At 37.6% G+C, this 6000-nt stretch overlaps 1 long non-coding RNA gene across 1 annotated transcript in view; it reads left to right on the top strand.

The window, feature by feature from the left end:
• LOC117353841 overlaps window positions 1–4969 on the top strand; it is a 49504-nt gene extending 44535 nt beyond the window's left edge. Inside the window, exons 2-3 of the long non-coding RNA XR_004538044.1 lie at window positions 4778–4831; window positions 4932–4969. This is a non-coding gene — a long non-coding RNA (uncharacterized LOC117353841). The remainder of the gene's footprint in view (window positions 1–4777; window positions 4832–4931) is intronic.
• The last annotated feature ends 1031 nt before the right edge of the window (window positions 4970–6000 follow it).

Consider the following 6000-nt stretch of genomic DNA (forward strand, 5'->3'; position numbering starts at 1 on the left):
ATTGAAGTTTACAAAATCCTGAGTAATGTAGAATGGGTACAAGTAAATTACTTTTTTTATTCCATCAAGATTTACAAAGGCTAGGGGACACTCAAAGTTACAGGAATAAACTTCTAAAACCAATAGGAGGAAATATTTCTTCACTCAGAGAATAGTTAAGCTGTTGAATGCATTGCATTGCAAGAAGATGTGTTAACAGTGGTTAACGTAACTGGTGTTAAAATATTTTGGACAAATTCCTGGAGGTAAAGTTCATAGTCTGCTATTGAGACAGGCATAGGGAAAGCCACTGCCTGGGATCTGTAGCATGGAATGTTGCTACTATTTGGGTTTTTGCCAGGTACTTTTACTTAAATATTTTGGGACCTTCTGAAGTGGCTGCTTTAAAGTGAGTATGTGGCTCATTTTCAAAAAGGTAAATGTCCTAAAAGTGGCATAAAAGGGCAGATAGATGTTTATCTCGCTAAACCCATCCAATTCACTATTTTCAAAACCTATATTCTATATGAATATCTATGCTGTCTATCTGCAGTTCATCTAAATCTCAAGGGTGTATGTTAGAGGTGTGGTATGGGAGGGACTAGGACAGGCTTAGGATGTTTTTCTTCTATAATCAAACATTTAAGAATTCGTCCATGGCATAGGTTAGATGTTTGTTATACCTGTTTTAATAATGTACGAGTACTAAAAAGATGTCCAAAATGACCAGATGGCCACTGGAAAGATGAAGACTTGACCCCCCCCCAGTGGCGTACCCATCATTTTTTGACACCCCCCCCATCTGTATGAAAAACATGATTTTTAGTAACAATCCACACGTCACACAAGAGTATACCTAATAAAAGGCAACATCTTACATACTGCAGTGAGCAGTACATTAATACACCAATTGTAAAACTAAACAAGCCAGACTAGTACAGATCAATCCTACACAGTCAATCCTAACAGAAAACCATGTCTTTTCGAACACACAGAACACAGAAAACACCTTTGCTTAGTATGTAATCACAAACTAACCCCTCCCCCTTTTACAAAACTTTAGTGTGGTTTTTAACCATGGTGGTAACAGCCAACGCTAAAAAACGCTCTATAGTTTTGTACATGGGGAGATAGAATAAAAATACGTACACAAAGGTTAAACTGAAGCACCAAGAAGCTGGACTCTACATACAATGCAACACCACTGAAACAGCGATGCATCTCCCCTAAAGCAAAAATAAATAAATAAATAGAATTTATTTTTTTTACCTTGTCTTCTCTGGTTTCTGCTTTCCTCATCCTCTTATCACTCTTTTCCTTTCATCCACTGTCTACCCTCTCTCTGCCCCTTCTATATGGCATCTTCTCTCCTTCTATTCCCCTACCAGAAACTTTATGCCTCCCCCTTCCATCTCTCCCTTCGCCCCCATTGGTCTGGCATCCATCTCCTTCCCTTCCCTCTTCCAATGGTCTGGCATCTCTCTCCTCTCCTTCCCTCTCCCATGGTCTGGTATTTCAGTCTCTCTTCTCCCTTCCCCCCACTTCCATCAGCATCTGCCCCCTTTCTCACCCTTCACCACACTTCCATACCACCCTGACCTCCTTTTTCACTCTTTACCACGCTTCCATACCACCCTGACCTCTTTCTCACCCTCTACACCTTTCCTTACCATCTTGACCCCATTTCTCTCCCTTCACCACCCTTCATACCATCCTGACTCCCTTTTTCTCCTACCACCCGGCTATGATCCTTTCTCTCTCCATCGAAATCAGCAAGGTCCCGCGATGACTACTTCTGCTTCTGCTCCGGAAGAGGTAAGTGATGTTGAAAGGGGGCTGGGCTGGCAGATGCAGGGTTTTGCGGCAAGGTCCCGCGATGACTGCAGCTTCCAGTTTGCCCCCCCCCCCCCAACATCACTTACCTCTTCTGGAGCAGAGGTAGCAGAAGTAGTCATCGCGGGACCTTGCTGCACTTCAGCGTGGCTGCCAACTCATATTTCAGAGCAGAGTTGGCAGCCGCGTTGAGGTTCCGTTTTGAGCAGCGCGGGAGCTTCCAGACCTAGCCGGCTGTGCACTCCCTTGAAGCGTGCACCCGGAGCTGACCGCCCCCTCGCCCCGCCCCTTGGATGCCACTGCCCCCCCTACATTCCCCTAGTGGTCACTGCCCCTTTCCCTCCCCCTAAGATGTGAATGAAACATACCTGCCTGTGTGATAGATTCAAATGGTGTCTCACTTAAATTTTTTCAGGGAAACATATCAATTTTATATAATTTCATCAAGGTATGTGTTCATGTTTAATTTTTATATTCATATATTTTATAAATCACGTGTATAACACAGTAGGTTTCAGTTCATATATTCTTTTATTTTATTAACATTCATGTAATGTTTTTATTATCTATGTAATGTTCTTTTTATAATTTTTTTTATTAGATTTTATTATGTATTGTTTTTATTACTGTTTTTAGACCCCTTAAGCAGGCCGGTTGGCTGAAACACTTATGTGTTGGGTCCTTTTTAGTCAATAAAGTTTGTAGCACCATTAGTCATCTTCTCTGTGTTTTTCTGCATGCTTCATCCTGCGAAGTTGTTCTTTTTTGTTTATTAGTATATGAAATGGTCACATTAATAAGAGGGCATTTAATAAGCACACAGAAAATTCTATCATTTGCACATGCAGCCACAAGCAATTTTTTATGTACACATTCATGTCTTTTCAATCCTTGTACCTGTCCCGTTAAGACATTCATGAATAGCTTATTAGTTTCAGTATGCACACAAAGGCCTTAACATACTCAAAGTTTATTATATAGTTCCCTAAATCTATAAATTCTGCTTCATTATTTGAATTGAGGTAAAAATTGTTTTGTTTTTTACTGTTTGGGATAGTTTATCTTTACTTTCAACATTTTTACTAAGAATTCAAATAAAAGTATTTGTGGATTCATCATGAAAACTTGGGAGGATTTAATTTGCTTTTAATTGGAATCAGTTACCAAGTTCTATTTTTAAACTTTTGTTGTACTTCCAAGAACCAGAGAACTGGTAGTACATCATTGTGACTGATTATTGAACTGATCACTACAGTTAACTGTGTAATTTCATTGACACGAAAGAACTCAATAAAGCATGAATTAGTTTAGAGCAGTATTTAGCTCAATTTGTTTCTGTAAGTTATCTTTTGGGAGTTACAATATCCACTTCACAACTGAAAAGCTCTTACTAAATCACAACAGCCAGTTTCAGTCATTACTTTTATGAGGATGTCATTTCCTTTGTGGTATTCAAGCCCTATTAAACTCACCACAATTTTACCTTACACAATCTGGATCTAGAAATGACTGAAAAATGACAAAGTAGACTTGACAACACATTAAAATATTTGGGACTAATATTCAGCTCATGTTGGTAAATGGCACGTAAGCCACTCCACTCACAGGATCAAGCTGAACTAAACCTGGATGTTTAATACTGGGTATGCACATGCACTGACCCAGAAGTTAACCGAATATCACTGGTAACTGGTGAAATTGCATTTTCAGTCAAACTCCACCTCAGTATTGCTGACCCCCCTCTTTTACTATGGCACGTTAACCAACTTAGCGTGTGCAAACTGATTTAGCATGCGCTAAATCGGTTAGCGCACCTTAGTAAAAAGGACCTATAAGTTGTGGCCCCATTCTAACTCTACCCTACCAGCAATATTCAGTGTCACTTTAAGAATATTGATGAGGCAAATAGAGGTCACTTGTTTGGCCTGGCAGTAGCAAGGACACTGAGATACAGACTTTATATTATGGTTGCACTCTGGTTAATGAAATATCTTTATTTATCTATTTATCTGTATTCTCAAAGATCTAAATACCCTTTGCCAATGGGAGTACTGACAAGCAAATAGACCAGGCTCACTGTTAGAAAAAATAAAATATTTATTTATATTGCAAGTGGCAGATAACAATAATTACCAGAAAGTGCAAATTAGGAATTTTCCTGAGAATTTATGAATCTGTATTCAGGTATTGTATGCTTGTCTTTAATTTGTAAAGTTATAAATAAAAAAGAAAGTGCAAATTAGGTATGAGAAAAGTTAGAATTCATAAGGCATATAATTACCCACTATTGTAGGGTTATTTGGGAAAGCAAACACACATTTTCCCTGCAGGCTAATAATTGAGCCTCCTGACTACTCCCCACTAATACATGCAGTTAGGGCTCTGGCATGGTGCAGGATTAGGCACACTGCCCAACACTTATAAAAAAGATATCTCTCAGACGGCAGGTGTTCTGGAGGAGGCCTGTACACTGGAGCAGCAGCAGATTGAGTCTGGTTACTCTCTTCAGGTCTCTGTCACATACTCAAAGGGTAGAAGCTCAGGCATAGCATAGCCAGCAGACCTCCCTTGCTTAGAGAGTCTTTGTCAGGAATCACCAACATGTGGTCCCTTCTTAGAGAGTGAAAGCCAGGAACCACAAGCTCTCTTGGGAATTCATTTTTATAGTCTTTTGGACTCGGTTCCTATCTGGGAGGATGATGTTTTCCAAGCCACTTGCTCTGACCTGTTGACCTAGTTTAACCCGCTCCCTGTCTGAGAGACAGTATACACTTTAAATATCTATTTGTAGTCACTTGGCCGAGGTTTCTCTCTATAGTCAGGAAACAGGTACACAAATAATGTATAACCTCCACCCAAAATAGAAAATATTAAACAGGTGAAACCATTAAAATTATTAAAAGCTGTTTATTTTTTTTTTCAATAAAAAATTGTATTCTTAAAAATTATATTCTTTCTTTTCTAGACAACAAAAAGAATCCTTAAAATCTTATTAAACATGTCCAACAATATCAGATAAGTATGTGTGTATTTTAATTATATAGTATAAATTTTGTTTTACAGACTTTTGTTCAATAGTTTTAAAAAAGTTAGATTCTTTTTCAAATTTTATTTTACAGATATCATCCAGAAAGGAATTCTTCAGACGCAAACAGGTGAGTATGCAGTCCTTTTCTTCTTTCGTTGGGATCCGTTGGGTACCTTTTCTCTAGTTTTTCTCCGTGTTTGAAATAGCTTTTCCAGAAAATCAAAAACCTACTATCTGCCTAAAAAAACACAATATCCCTATTTGATGGCTTAAAAATATATATATATTTTTTGTGGAAACTAGCTACCTAAATAAAAATAAAAGATAATTGTAATTCTCTATACTTAACCTACCCACAATGTAGCAACTTTTAGGTTCAAATCCAAGGTTCAAAATCAAAATTTTTCATTTGAACCAAACTTTTACTCCAATAAAACATACTCTAATGTATAACTAAATCCCTTGACACATCAATAAATATTTCCTCTACACAACTTCTTACACTGCCAAAAAGATACTTTATATCCTTTTTCCTAGCATCAGCCAGGACAAAAAATAATTTCTTTGTTACTACTTTAATGACACATGAGCTCTGTACTTCGACCCAGAAACTATACAAAATTTCTGTATGGTAAAAATCAATCAAATACAGCTTCTATCACAAATCAGGTTAAACTTGAACTCAAACAAAATTAGTTATAAATTCTCTTTAAGGGCTCCATTTACAAAGGTGCATTAGGGCCTTAACGCATGAATAGCGCGTTCTAAAATGCCGCACACGCTAGCAGCTACCACCTCCTCTTGAGCAGGCAGTAGTTTTTCAGGTAGCACACGCTAATCCTGTGTATGCACTAAAAATGCTAGCGCACCTTTGTAAAAGGAGCCCTAAATCTTTAAAGTTCTTTTCTGACCAGAAGTGTAAGAAATGAAAATACTAATATTTTCTAATGGTGTTAATTGTTGCAGAATAACATAAAGGGGGTGAACACTTAAAAGGTATACAATTTGAAAATAATACATCTAATCAGATGTGGTCAAATAGCTACAGAGAAACCATAAAGATATTACTAATAATTCTAATAAGGTAAGGGGTCATAACATTATAGAAATATATATATACATTTCTATAATGTTATGACCCCTTACCTTATTAGTATTTC

The sequence above is a fragment of the Geotrypetes seraphini genome, chromosome 2, assembly GCF_902459505.1.
Source record: "Geotrypetes seraphini chromosome 2, aGeoSer1.1, whole genome shotgun sequence".
NCBI classification, from domain to species: domain Eukaryota; kingdom Metazoa; phylum Chordata; class Amphibia; order Gymnophiona; family Dermophiidae; genus Geotrypetes; species Geotrypetes seraphini.